The sequence below is a fragment of the Silene latifolia genome, chromosome X (genome assembly GCF_048544455.1).
Source record: "Silene latifolia isolate original U9 population chromosome X, ASM4854445v1, whole genome shotgun sequence".
NCBI lineage: Eukaryota > Viridiplantae > Streptophyta > Magnoliopsida > Caryophyllales > Caryophyllaceae > Silene > Silene latifolia.
Window position 1 is genome coordinate 289,153,785 of NC_133537.1, and position 14,436 is coordinate 289,168,220.

Genomic DNA, 14,436 nt, shown 5'->3' on the forward strand with positions numbered 1-14,436 from the left:
TCCATTTTCACACCATGTTCATGATTAAATAATTCATCTTTACTAATTATCTTGTCTTAGTAGAAATGATTAGCGAGTAGTCTTTTACTAGGACTCGGTTTGACCCAACATGAGTAATTCCATTAATTGATTCACATAGAAGCTAATTGTTGGGGGAGATTAGTAAGGGTAGTCTAGAGGGTTGAATTGATTTATGGACCGATTTTGGGTAATGTTGATTTGTGACCCTTGTCCACAAACGAGAGTTGGTTAGGTTGGGAATCGGGTACCCGGAATTTTGTCCTATTGCTAACCTAGGTTGAGACCGAAAGGGAGAACCAAGGGAGGGTACCTCTAGACTAGCGTTTGAAATCGACCTCCGAGAGGAGGAGTGGGATGACCCGGAAAACGATGAGGGCTTAATGACCTTAGCCATTACTAAGCCACCTTGGGAAAATGCATGTTCTTAGGGTAGCCGGGTGTTGAGCTAGGGATTCCGACCTTCGAACCCGAGAGGGGGGTTGGTGGGTAGTTCTAGTGTCCTATTTCGAACTCGAGAGGGGGGTTTTAGGCAAATTAGAGCCATCTCCTCCTTGCTTGTCTACCCGAGTGATTAGCCTAGGGAATTGTAACGTGGAATTATGAATCGTTGTGGGAGAACCGAGTTCTAGGCTTTTCTTATCATTTGATTTACAACTTAATCCTTTGTTGCTCGTTGTTACTTCTCTTGTTTAATTGCATTTTAATTTGTTAGTTTAGTTGTTAGATTATTATCATTACCTTATTATTGTCTACTTAGCTAAGCCTAAGAATTAGAACGATTAATACTATTCCTAGCTCCTCGTGGGATCGACCCTCAATAGTGTAAAACGACAATCGTGCACTTGCGAGGTATAATTTGATAACCATCAAGTTTTTGGCGCCGTTGCCGGGGAGTTCGGCTAGATATTAATCGTTTTATTCTAGTTTAGACTAGGTCTTTCTTTGTTACTAATCCCTTTCTTGAGTAGTGGAAGGTGTTTTAGAAGAACCGGCTTATCTTGAGTTCTTTGATAATCCATTTGGAATTCCCGAAGAAGCAACAATGGCCGCGGTTCCAATAAGGGATAATTTGGCTCCGAAGAAGGTGGTGAACCCAAGTATTGTCAAACCACATATTCAAGAAAACAACTTTGATGTAAAGGCTACTTTGTTACTGATGTGACCATAATTAGCGCATATTTAGCTCCCGAATTAGCCTTGTTCCCATGCTTTTTAGTGCATATTTGGGTCATTTATTGTCTTTAGTTCTTTGTTTTGCATATTCTTTGAGATTTTGATCCCTTGCTAGGAAAGGAGTAAGAATCTTGCATTTTCATGGCAAAACGAGACTAAATTGATTGAATTCAATGACCAAGCATCAAGGAGAGACAAGATTATAAGGCCTTTGTACATATGATAGTAGATGAGCAATGTTGAGAAAGGATCCTTGCATCCCCGAGGAAATCCCCAAGGATTTTATGAAGAAAAGGGAAGAAAAGAAGAAGAAATAATGCTGAGCTACAATCCGTGCGGCTTCTCCACAATCCGCCCGTCCTCCACAAGCACAATCCGTGCGTCTTCCCTCAAAGACGCCCGGTTAGCAGCCACCAGAATCCGCCCGGATTCCCTCGAAGACGCCCGTCTTCCCCCGCCTGAATCCGCCCGTCCCGACTCCAATACGCACGGATTCCAGTACAACGAAATTTCGTCTTCTCCAAGCTACAAAGAAAGAAGCCCTTCCTTCGAAAAATACCGGCTTCTCTCTGCTCAATCTAAAAAGTGTAATTACTAGTTTAGCCCTTAGTTAACCCTAATGCATCCACCTAATTTCCATTATAAATACCCCATTAGTCTAATTAGAAGAGCATGTTCTTCTTATCAATAATTAGAGTAGTTAGTATCAATCAAATCTCTCTTTAGTTTTGTAATCAACAATTAATCAAGTTTTAATACAAGTTTTATTTCATTAATCTCTCTTTTGTTCATCCTTTATTTTGGGTAATTGAAGATTATTTGGGTTATTATTGGGAGATTGACAACCTCTCAATCAAGCATCAAGTACTTCTTTTATTCTTTGCTTTATTATTGGAATCATTAGTAGGTATAATTCTCTTAATCCCTTTTTAATTATTGTTAATTACTTTCATTTATTCATCATGTTTCCTTTTGTTGGTATGATTGACAACCTTGCTAGCATGATCAACATGATAATGAGTGAGTAGTGACCTAGCTAGGGTTAATGGGTAATTAGGGGAAACCAACATGGGGAATGATTCATGCTTAAATTAATATGCTTTCATGATTTATTTGCTTGCTTGTTTTGATCTCAACTCATGCACATGTTATGTTTGATGAAATGTGAGCCTATGAATCCTTGCATTTTTTACCCATCACCTATCTTTTCAATGAGACTTGTAAGACATAAACCAACTCGAGTCTCATTAGACCATGCATGTTGTTGAGTAGGGAAGATTAAGTCGACTTGTAGGTGTTGTATAATCTAATCGATTCGGCTCCGGGACCCAAACTTTCCTAGGATTGTAAGATATAACCCAACTCAATCCATCACAACAATAATTGCTTGCTTATAATTTGAGAATATGTTTGTATGATCAATTCCCATGATTCCCCTATGACCCCATGATACCCTAGTGCTTTTTATCAATTGTTTACAACACTTTTAATTCATCTTGCTTATTTACTTTCATTGCTATTTAGTTAGTGACCTTCTATATCAACCCAAATTGTGACACCCCTAAGACACCACTAGTTTCAATAGAAATCTCATCTCAATTCCCGTCCCTTGGGATCCGACCTTTACTTGCCTCTTTACTAATTGTAGAGTTGTTTGTGAAGTTATAAATTGTGTTTTGATTCAGACGTGACCCAACGACAACATCTTTTAAATTGTGAACACGAAACAGACCGATCAAAAATGGCGCCGTTGCCGGGGATCGAACCCGGGTCACCCGCGTGACAGGCGGGAATACTTACCACTATACTACAACCCTTTTGCAAGAGAAGGTGAGGAGAACCCATTACAAAATACCACACAAAATCAACCTACAATGCCTAAGTTTTCATCACATTTCGTACCCACCGAGGAGAACCTACCCAATGGTACTCCCACACCACAACATTTGACCGGAAATTTTATTGCTAAATCCGCCTTTATCCAATTAGTCGAAAGGAGCCAATTTGGGGGGATGCCTAGTGAAGACCCTCATTCTCATATGGAAACCTTTTGTGACTATTGTGATGCGATTTCTCAAACCGGTGTGACTCAAGACCAAATTCGATGGGTCTTATTTCCTTTTTCTCTAATTGGCACCGCGAAACAATGGTTGAAGGGCCTTGATAAGGCCACTCTCGGAATAGATTCTTGGAAGAAATTGGCTCTAGCTTTCTACAAAAAATTCTACCCACCGGAAAAGACTAACATGCTAAGAGCTCAAATTACGGGTTTTAAGCAAAGGGATGAAGAATCTTTGTATGAAGCTTGGGAGCGGTTCAAGGGAATTTGTCGCTCATGTCCTCACCATGGACTTAGCGAGTGGTTCTTGGTACAACAATGTTGGAACGGTCTATATGAAGATTCAAGGAACATTCTCAACATGGGATCAAATGGAATGTTCACCGAAGTTGATGACAATCAAACATGGAACAAGATTGAGGAAATGGCGGTCCATAACTCACAATATAGTAGACCTCGCAAGGCTACTAGAGGAGGAAAGCATGAAGTGGACTCCGTTACTCAATTAGGTGCTCAACTTAGTGCTCACATTGACACAATCAATTTGAAGTTTGAAAAAGCTATGGCTAGACTTGAAGAAGCCTCAAAATCACCAAAGCATCATGTTAATGCCATGACGGCATCCTCATCAATCCCAAGTGGGATATGTTAGAATTGTGGAACTTTGGGACATGACCAAAGTGAATGTAGGGGAACAAATGAACAAGTGAATGCTTTCCAAGCATACAAGAGTGGTACCCCTTATTCCAACTATTACAATGAAAACACCAAATTCCATCCAAATCTCTCATACAAAAGCCAAAATGTTCAAAACCCTCAAACAACATACACCCCACCTCCCATGAGAAACCAAAATCAAAGACCCTTTCACAACCAAAACCAAGGTTACCAAAATCAAAATCCATACAATCACCAAAATGACCAAGGTTTTGATGTTCAAAAAGCGGTCCTCCAAATGCAAAAGAATCAACAAGAGTTTTTCACTCAAATGCAAAAAGATAGTCAAGAAAAGGAAACCACCATCAACAACATCCTAGCTCACACCAAAATGTTGGAAACCCAATTGACTCAACTAGCATCTTCAAGCTCACAAAGACAAAAAGGGCAATTACCACCTCAAGGTAATCCCCCAAGACATGAAACGGTTAGTGCCATTCACTTGAGAAGTGGTACAAGGTATGAAGCACCGAAGAAGCAAGTTGAGGATGAAGTTGTGGAAGCTAGTGATAAGGAAGAAATTGTGCAAAACTCCAAAGATGGAGAATCATCAAAAGAAGAGATTTCAAAGAAAAATGAAGACAAGGTCAAGGAGAAGAAGCCCATTGTTATTAGACTTCCTTTTCCAAGTCGTCAAGCCAAGCCCAAATTTGATGACCAACTTGGAAAGTTTATGGAAATTGTGAAGAATTTGGAAGTCTCGATTCCTTTCACGGAATTAATCAATCACGTGCCGGCCTATGCGAAATACATGAAAGACATCCTCACAAAGAAGAAGTCGATCCGGAAGCTTGAGACTATCGCCTTCACTAAGGTGAGTAGTGCAATACTTCAAGGGAGTTCACCTCCAAAACTAAAGGATCCGGGAAGCTTCTCAATACCGTGTACCATTGGCGACACCACGATCAACAAAACCTTATGTGATCTAGGGGCTAGTATGAGTGTTATGCCGTACTCGGTGAGTAAAACGTTGGGGATGGGAGAGCTTAAATGCACCAATATCACACTCCAAATGGCCGATAGATCGACGAAGACACCATTAGGGATATGGGAAGATGTTCCCGTACGAATTGGGAAGTTTTTCATCCCGGTGGACTTTGTTATTGTTGATATGGAGGAAGATTCCAACATTCCAATCATTCTAGGAAGACCCTTCTTACACACCGCGGGTGCGGTGATTGATGTAAAACATGGTGAGCTCACTCTAGAAGTGGGAGATGAGAGTATAACTTTTAATCTTGACAAGACTATGAGAGCTCCCCGTTTACATGAACCGTGTTTTATGATCAATCATTATAGTCGGAAGGATGAAAGGAAGAAGTCGAAACTCCAATGGAAGAAGAAAATTGAAGATGCTCCATTCAAAGAGCAAGTGAATTGTGACAAAGAGAGCTTGCAAAGCTCATCAAAGTCGAGCAATGAAGAGGATGACCTCATTGGCCAAGAAAAGAAATTGGGAGAATTGTCTCCACCAAATCAAGAGATTTTCAATGATCAACTTAATGAAGTTTGTGGTCTTTGGGACGACGAATTTGAAGGGATCTTTAATCCCTACATTGGTAATGCCATCGATCAAGACCGATAACAAGGGCCAAGTTCTATTGAAGACCTCTATCATGATAATGAACAAGCATTTGATTACTTTTTCAAGGTGTTGAGCAACATCAACAACACCTTGGACATGCCCCCTTGACATCTCATCAAGAATGAGAGTTTGGTGGAGTCCTCCCTAAACCACCATTTGTAAATATTTCTAACTCCCTAACTTGCATTTCAATTCTTATATTGAATTTTTTGTTATTTTTGGATTTTTATACTTTGATCAAGATAATTATTGTGTTTGAGAGAAGTGAGGGAGGGACTAACGATTTCAATTAATGTGTAGTGCTTTAGCTTAGTGTGGGGATGGCAATTGCCTAGGCTTTCCATGCCTTAGTAGTGCCTCCACAAAGAAGAACACGAGATATGAAGAAGAATGGAAGAATGACAAGGGATATGCATTGTACACGGATGGAACTGAATCCGGGTAAAAAGGGGTCGAATCCGAGCGGATTCAGGAGAATCCGCCCGTCTTCAGGCAATCCGGGCGAGTTGGGTAAAAGACGCACATCCTGAAATAAGCTGAACTTTTGATATTTTTGACTGTCAGCGAATCCGGGCGTCCTGCATCCTAATCCGCCCGTCTTCAAAAATCCGCCCGTCTTCTTGGCTGAGGAAAACAAGAAAAATCCCTGTAAAGGAATCCGCCCGTCTTCTGCAGAAGACGCCCGTCCCGTGTTTGCAAATCCGAGCGTCTTCACAAAAAGACACCCGTCTTTACTAAAAGACGCCCGTCTTTAGGCGAGTTTTTCCAAACCTAGAAAAGGCAGAATCCGCCCGTCCCGAGCAGAATCCGCCCGTCTTGCCCCTGCTTTTCAAATATTTAGGGTTTTTTAATCCCCCTCCCACCTTCATTTCTTCATTCCTTCATTCATAACACTACTCATAAACTCCAAAACCCTCATCCTCCCCATCACAAAAACAAGATTCCTCAACAACATTCACCAAAATAAAATCAAAACATCCTTTTAACAACAAATCAATCACTCCTTCTTCAACAAAAATCAAAACCAAGCATAAAATCTTCAACCTTTGAGTCGATTTTTGAATTCATAAAGGCAAAGCCTTTCACCTTTAAATCGATTTGGGTGCACTAGAAATTGAAGATTTTTCACTCTTTTCTTGGTTTATTCATCAATGGCAAGGATTAAGGGAGCAACAAAAGCAACAAAGGCAAAGGCACCAAAGGCAAAGACACTTTCATTAAGGCAAAAGAGTCTTCAAGCAAAGAAAGCATTGGCTATGGTGGTAGCTATCCCAAACTTGGAAGTACAACAACAACAACAACCTCCCATGGAAGCAACAATATCTACTACTCCGGAAATTGCTCAACTTTCAAATTATCCGGAGGTAATTTTCATTTCCAAATCCCATAGGGACACTTTTGCCAAGTTTTCTAGAAAATCATTTCAATCCACCAAGTTTATTTGTGAAGATACCTTAAATAAGTTGGGTGTCCTTGAGCAAACTAGAGCCTTCTTTAAAGCCATGGGGTTGGAGAAATTTTTTGAATCAAAAGAATTGACATACCCCTCCCTTACCTTAGAATTTTTGAGTTCTTTGAAAGTTAACAAGGTTGAGACTATGGAGACCATCGAGTTTCGTCTAGCTAATGTTAGTAGACGCATCTCCTTTGCGGAAATGGGTGAAGCTTTGGGTCTTAGTGATTCACCGAGTTATTTTAAGAATGTTGGCAAGTATGACCCCGACCCTCTTTGGGAGGCGATTTCCGGAAGGAAATTTGAAGACTTTCATGCTAGTCGTGCTCTTTTAGTCCACCATCCGGGCATAAGAGTATGGCACATGGTCATAGGGAACACCATAATTGCAAGAAAATATACCAACCATTTCACCAAACTCGATTTTGTTCTTCTTGAGTCGGCTTTGAACATTGGAAGGGAACACACCAAGCCTTTCAACTCTCTAAGGCTTTTGGTGGATAGATGGCTAAATATTGATTGTGGGAAGAAAAGCACTACCGTTATTGTGAATGGAGGCCTAGTCACTATCCTAGCTAAATACTTTGATCCTAACTTCAATAAGGATAGCAAGTGTTGGGCCCTAAATTATCCTGCCTGACCTGATATAGGCCAGGCAACAGCCAAAGACAACTTCCAGGCTCTAGAGATCTAAAACCAGGCATTACTCCAAGATTGACAGGCACTAAGCAGGAGTTGATTAAAGACAAAGCGAGAAATAACCAAGACACTGAAAAGATAAACACCAGGCCATTGCAGGCAACAAACAAGCAGTCTCATATGTTCCCTACAAAAAGGAAGACCAATTCCGGAAGGCAAAAATATAGGGAGCGAGTCAAAGCAACGGCTAAGAAAGAAGCAACCATCTCCGGGTAAATAGGGGACATTCCCTATTTACCGGGGAAAACCTAAACGGCACAAAGGGATTGAAAGCAACCACCTATAAATAGAAAGTGGGGAAAGACAAGAAGGATTATACGAGATACCATCACTTTTACTCATATACTTTGTATTCTTAAGCAATATATTCACATCACGCCCGATACAACAATACTCTGTCAGGCTATCCAAAATCATAGTAACAATCACTCCTGGCTTGGTGCCCGTGGTTTTTTCCCTTATTCCCATGGTTTTTCCACGTATAAAATCCTTGTGTCATTATTTATTAGTACATTTTTACATTTAATTACACCAATCGGGCAAGTTATTCGAGTTAGATCACCCTACATATAAATCCTGGCGGGACGCTCTAGATCATGAAAATCCTGCTAAAACAATTGGCGCCCACCGTGGGGCATCTAACTCAAAAATAATCAAAAGCCCACCATCAAAATACCACAAAAAACTAAGAAAAAATGGCAGGAGATAGCATTGAGCAACAATTAGCTTTGCCAAACAACATTGTTGGAGATGGAACAATCGAAACAAAAAATGATCCAGTGAAGTCAAGTGGCAAAATTGAAAGAATCAGAATCCCACCCTAAAGATACACTGGGAGGAAAAGCTTCAGGATCAAAATTGAAAGTCAGCCTGGCACACCATTCTCCTCCATCATAAGGAACATTGACTTCTCCAATATTGGTACTCCAACTCCATCCAAAGCAGGAGAAGAAACGGACTCAGGAGAACTCCAAAGTCAAGAACTCCAAGATCAGACTAACACAGCCATTATGATGGCTATGCTCCAGGAAATCCAAAAACTTCATGAGAGATTTGAAAAGATCCCAGGAGTTCCTACCCCAATTGAAGAAGCAAATCCAGAAAGCTATGCCGATTCTCCCTTCGTGGATGAAATAGCAAAAACAGACACCGCAAAGAAGTTTGTGATTCCCTCAATGAGAATCTATGATGGAACCACTGATCCACAAAACCATGTTGCCTATTACAAGCAAAGAATGCTGGCAGCATCAATTCCCAATGAACTACGTCAAGTCTGCATGTGTAAGGGATTTGGAACAACTCGAATGGACTGCCTTGCAAAGTGGTACATAAACCCGCCAAATGGAAGCATCAAGTCCTTTTTTCGACCTGGTCAATTCTTTCAATCATCAGTTTGCCAGCAGCAGGGAACTAGAGAAGAGATCCGGTGACTGTACGGGGTTAAACGAAGCCTGGAGAATCAATCGGATCATACATGACAAGATTCAACAAAGAAAAAGTATCAATCCCCGGATGTGATGTTGAACGACCATTGAAGCTTTCAGGCAAGGGCTACCCCTGGACAGTGACTTTTATGATGAAATGACCATGAAGCCCTGTCATACCTTTGAAGATGTCCAAGCATTAGCCATAGGCTATATCAGTCTGGAAGAAGACAAAGGCTACAAGGCGACAATGCCGACAACAACTCGAGGATATGACAAAACCAACAGGAAAAGCTTTAACAACAAAGGAAGCAATTCCAGGCCATCTCCCTACGCAAGACCCGACGGATCGAAGTCAACTATACACATGAACAACGAGGTAACTCCTATACTTATCCTCCTGTCCAGGAATATAACTTCTCTGTTGACATTGCAGGATTGATCAAGAGACTTGACCATATGGGAGACATTGTCAAGTGGCCAAAGAAGTCAGACAACCCCAACTCAAGAAAGGATACCACCAGGTGGTGTGAATTTCACATGGACATAGGTCACACAACAGAAGAATGCTTGGGATTACGGAGACAAGTGGCTTACCTGCTAAAGAAAGGATACCTGAAAGACTTGATGCAAACAAAGAACAAGGAAGATGACGGAACAAGAAGAAACACAGAAAGGCAACAACGTGACCTACCCCTTGCACCACCCATTTATGAAGTCAAATTCATCAATGGAGGATCGAAAATTTGTGGTCGACCAGTTAAATTTGCTAAGAAAATTGCCAGGGAGTCAAAAATGAAATCTCCTTTTAAATCTATCAATTTACCTCAAATTACTTTTGACGACACGATATGCGGGGTATTCCGGACCTCCACCATGACAGACTTGGTAATCACCATGCAAATAGGGACCGCACGTGTCATGAGAATCCTGGTAGATGGAGGCGATTCAAGATAAACCCGATCATGCTTGATGTCCTTAAAGCAATGAAGATTGATGAGAGCCAAATCATAAAAAAGTCTAATGTCCTAGTAGGATTCAGTGGAGAAACAAGAAACACACTAGGAGAAATACACCTACCCACATATGTGGAAGGAGTATCTTCATATGAAAGATTTGGAGTCCTGGACTCGCTGTCATCCTACAATGCTATATTGGGAAGACCATGGATCCACAACATAAGAGCCATACCCTCTACCTATCACCAGTGCATCAAAATACCAACAGAATGGGGAGTAGCAACCATTAAAGGTGAACAAAAATCTGCCCGGGAATGTTATCCGAGGCATTGAAGCCTTCCAAGACAGGTAAGTCCTCGCCTAGCAATTACAGTAGACTGTCGGGACAACTCATGTGGCAGAAACCAAAATGGAGACTGATCAAGTAATTTTAGACCCTGAGTACCCTGACAGGCATGTCTTTGGTAGGATCGATGTCCCCGACAATATCAGACCGGAATTAGTAAGTTTTCTTAAAAGTAAATCTTCATGTTTTGCCTGGTCACATTTTGATATGACCGGAATAGATGCCAATATTATTACACATAAACTAAATATTGATGAGTCTTATAAGCCTGTCCAGCAGAAAAGAAGAAAATTTGCCGCTGAAAGACATGCCATCATCAATGAAGAAGTAGACAAACCATGGACATGGGGATGATAAGAGAAGTCATGTACCCCGGTGGCTAGCCAATGTAGTGGTGGTTCAAAAGAAGAACGGCAAGTGGAGAGTCCGTGTAGATTACATGGACCTCAATAAAGCCTTGTCCAAAAGACCCATTTCCACTCCCACACATAGATGCAATGGTGGATGCCACAGCAGGACATGAACTCCCGACATTCATGGATGCCTCAAGTGGATTCAACCAAATCAAGATGCACCCATCTCGATCGGGAACATCTTGCATTTATCACAGAAAGAGGCATATCTTGCTACAAAGCAATGCCTTTTGGCACGAAAAATGCGGGGGCAACATACCAACGCCTGGTCAACACAATGTTCAAAGATCAAATAGGGGACACCATGGAAGTCTATATTGATGACATGGTAGTTAAATCAAAGAAAGTCAAGATCATGTCGGGGACTTGAAATGACCTTTAAAATCCTAGAAGATTTTAATATGAAACTCAATCCATCCAAATGCCATTTCGGGGTATCCTCAGGAAAATTCTTGGGGTACATGGTCACCAAAAGAGGAATAGAAGCTAGCCCAGAACAAATAAGAGCCATACTAGAACTAGAATCCCCCAAGTCAGTCAAAGATATTCAAAACTGACGGGACGAGTTGCGACCACTGAATAGATTCATTTCCAGATCATCAGTAAGATGCAAGGCATTCTATGACCTACTCAGGAAGAACAAAGCATTCAAATGGTTGCCTGAACATGAGTCAGCCTTCCAGGAACTCAAAACATACCTGACTACACCTCCGTTACTTGCCAAACCAGACAAAGGAGAACCCCTGACAGTCTACCTATCAGTCACAGAAACAGCAATAAGTGGAGTCCTGACCAAAGAAATTGATGGCCAACAACATCCAGTCTACTATGTAAGCAAAAGTCTCCTAGATGCAGAAACCAGGTATGGCCTACTTGAAAAATATGTACTTGCTTTAGTAATGTCCTGTACTAAACTTCGACCCTATTTTGAAAGTCACCCAATCATTGTAAGAACCAACTTGCCTATCAAATCTGTCCTGAGAAGGCCCGAGTTGTCGGGAAGAATGGCAAAATGGTCAAGTACAAATCAGCACCTATGATATAACCTTTGAACCCGGGACGGCAATTAAGTCTCGGGCACTAGCAGACTTCGTGGGTTGAATTCAGCCCTACCCTAGAACCAGACCTCATAAAAGAGGTCAACCTTCTTGACACACAAAAAACAGACCAGGAATGGATTCTCCATGTAGATGGGGCAACAAATATGAAAGGCACTGGCCTAGGATTAGTCCTAAAATCACCACAGGGAGACCTGATTGCACAGGCTGTTAGTTGTGAGTTCAAAGCCACGAATAATGAGGCTGAATATGAAGCCCTGATTGCTGGATTAAAGGTATGTATAGAACTCGGTGTAGCAAACCTCAAGGTAAAAACTGACTCTCTTTTAATTTCCAATCAAGTTAAAGGAGTATATGCTGCAAAAGATTCAAAAATGATACTCTATTTGGAATATGTCAAAAACCTTTGCAAAAAATTCAAAACCTTTGACATTGACCAAATACCAAGGGACTTAAATACCCAGGCGGATGCCCTAGCCACTGGGATCAAATTTCAGCCCTTTGTGTTTGACAAAATACCCATCGTCCACCTGCTGGAACCAACCATAGAAAAGCTCGAACGAATTTGCCCTATTCGGGGAAGATACAAATTCTGGACTAAACCTTACTATGATTGGTTCCTACGGGGATACTCCCGCAAATAAAAACGAAGCAAGGGCCCCGAAAATCAAAGCATCCACTTATACCATTATAAATAACACCTTGTTTAAAAAGTCTCAGACTGGACCTTACTTACGTTGCCTGGAACCAAATGAAGCCAACCAGGTTATAGAAGACATACATAATGGCTACTGCGGAAATCATAAAGGTGGAAGAAGCCTGGCAAGCAAAATTCTCAGGACAGGCTACTTCTGGCCAACCCTGAGAGCCGATCGCATAGCATACGGCTCGAAATGTGAAGCCTGTCAAATCCATTCCCCTACATCCATCAACCATCAACTACTACATTCCATCTCGGCCCCTACCTGGCCATTCATGAAATGGGGCATGGACATAGTAGGAAAGCTACCTCAGCGCTGGACAAAAAGTCTTTATGCTAGCAATGACTGACTACTTTTCCAAATGGATAGAGGCAGACTCTTACAGGCAAGTCAAAGAAAAAGATGTCATATCATTCATCAAAAGAAATATCATATGTAGATATGGAATACCTTCAGAAATGATCGTGATAATGGGACACAATTTGTGGGAAAAAAAAGAACACTAATTTCGTGCACAATGGAATATCAATTTAGTCACATCTACACCAGGCTACCCTAAAGCCAACGGCAAGCGAGTAATCAAGCAACAAAGTAGTAATCGTTGTTCAAGAAAAAGTCGAAAAGAAGAAAAGGAAGATGGGCGGAAGAGCTCCCCTAGTTCTATGGGTGACGGGACCACACCCAAAACGACCACAAGGCCAAACACCATATTCCCTGGTCTATGGTCGTGAAGCGTAATACCAATTTGAAATTCATGTGCCAACTACCGTATGCGACCTAAACACAATAGAAGAAAAAGACCCCTATTACAAGATAACCTACTCTTAACAGAGGAACGAGAGATGCGGCCAAAGTCGGGATAGCCGCCTACCAACAGACAAGAGCAGGAGTTACAACAAAAATGTCAATATCGAGTATTCAAAGAAGGAGACCTGGTATTAAGGAAAGTTTTCCCAAACACCAAAGAAAAGAATGCAGGCAAACTAGCCCCTACATGGGAAGGCCCGTACTTAATTGATTCAATAGTGGGACAAGGAGCTTACAGGCTACAAACTCTGGAAGGAGAAATGATCCCCAGATCTTGGAACATTCTCCACTTAAAACTATTTCATATCCGAGAAGCGGTAAAACTACTCACCCTATATACATGTGCCAAGTTCCATACCTGCTATGTGCTAAATTACTTGCCTATCATTCTTAATTTCACCTAAAACTTTATTTCAAATCCTGAAAACTTGTTTTACGCCTTCTTTTTACTTATTATATGTTATACTTTAGGCTTAAACAAATGTTCAGGATTGAGGGCCACTCCTTTTAACCGAACAAAGCATTTCTAAAAATGCTCTAATTTGGCACCTGCCCGCTCGACCCATAAAATAAACCGAGCTCAAGTACATAAAAAGACAAGTACAAAGGTGGAATAGACCATAGTACTTGTCAAAAAAGCCCTCTCGACAGCCGAGGGCCATAAGCCCTCCCGACCAAAGCAACCACCCTCATTCTTAAAAGCCCTCCCGCGAGAAAAAGCCACCATTCCCCATAAACACGGGAATGAGGGCCATAAGCCCTCCCGACAGGCATTATTCTAACAAAAATATCACATGAATATACAGGTACAAATTCCAGTCAAAAACAAAGAAAGAAAATCAAGAAGGAAAGGACATATATATTCAAACCTACCCAGAATACATCCTTCCAGTGCAAAAAGAACACACCGTTCATTCAGGCCAAGCCAACAAAAACCAAAACAAATCCTAAATCATTTGTTCAGGGGAACATCCCCCCGAATAGGCCAAAACAACACAAACAAAAAACAAAAAATATTTCA

General features: G+C 41.2%; 2 non-coding genes across 2 annotated transcripts; both read right to left on the reverse strand.

The window, feature by feature from the left end:
- Positions 1-2,939: 2,939 nt before the first annotated feature.
- Positions 2,940-3,010, reverse strand: TRNAD-GUC (transfer RNA aspartic acid (anticodon GUC)). Its single transcript has one exon. It is a non-coding gene; the product is annotated as a tRNA-Asp (tRNA).
- Positions 3,011-3,440: 430 nt separating this feature from the next.
- LOC141625902 (small nucleolar RNA R71) lies at positions 3,441-3,547 on the reverse strand. The gene has a single exon (XR_012535646.1). It is a non-coding gene; the product is annotated as a small nucleolar RNA R71 (small nucleolar RNA).
- Between the last annotated feature and the right edge of the window lie 10,889 nt (positions 3,548-14,436).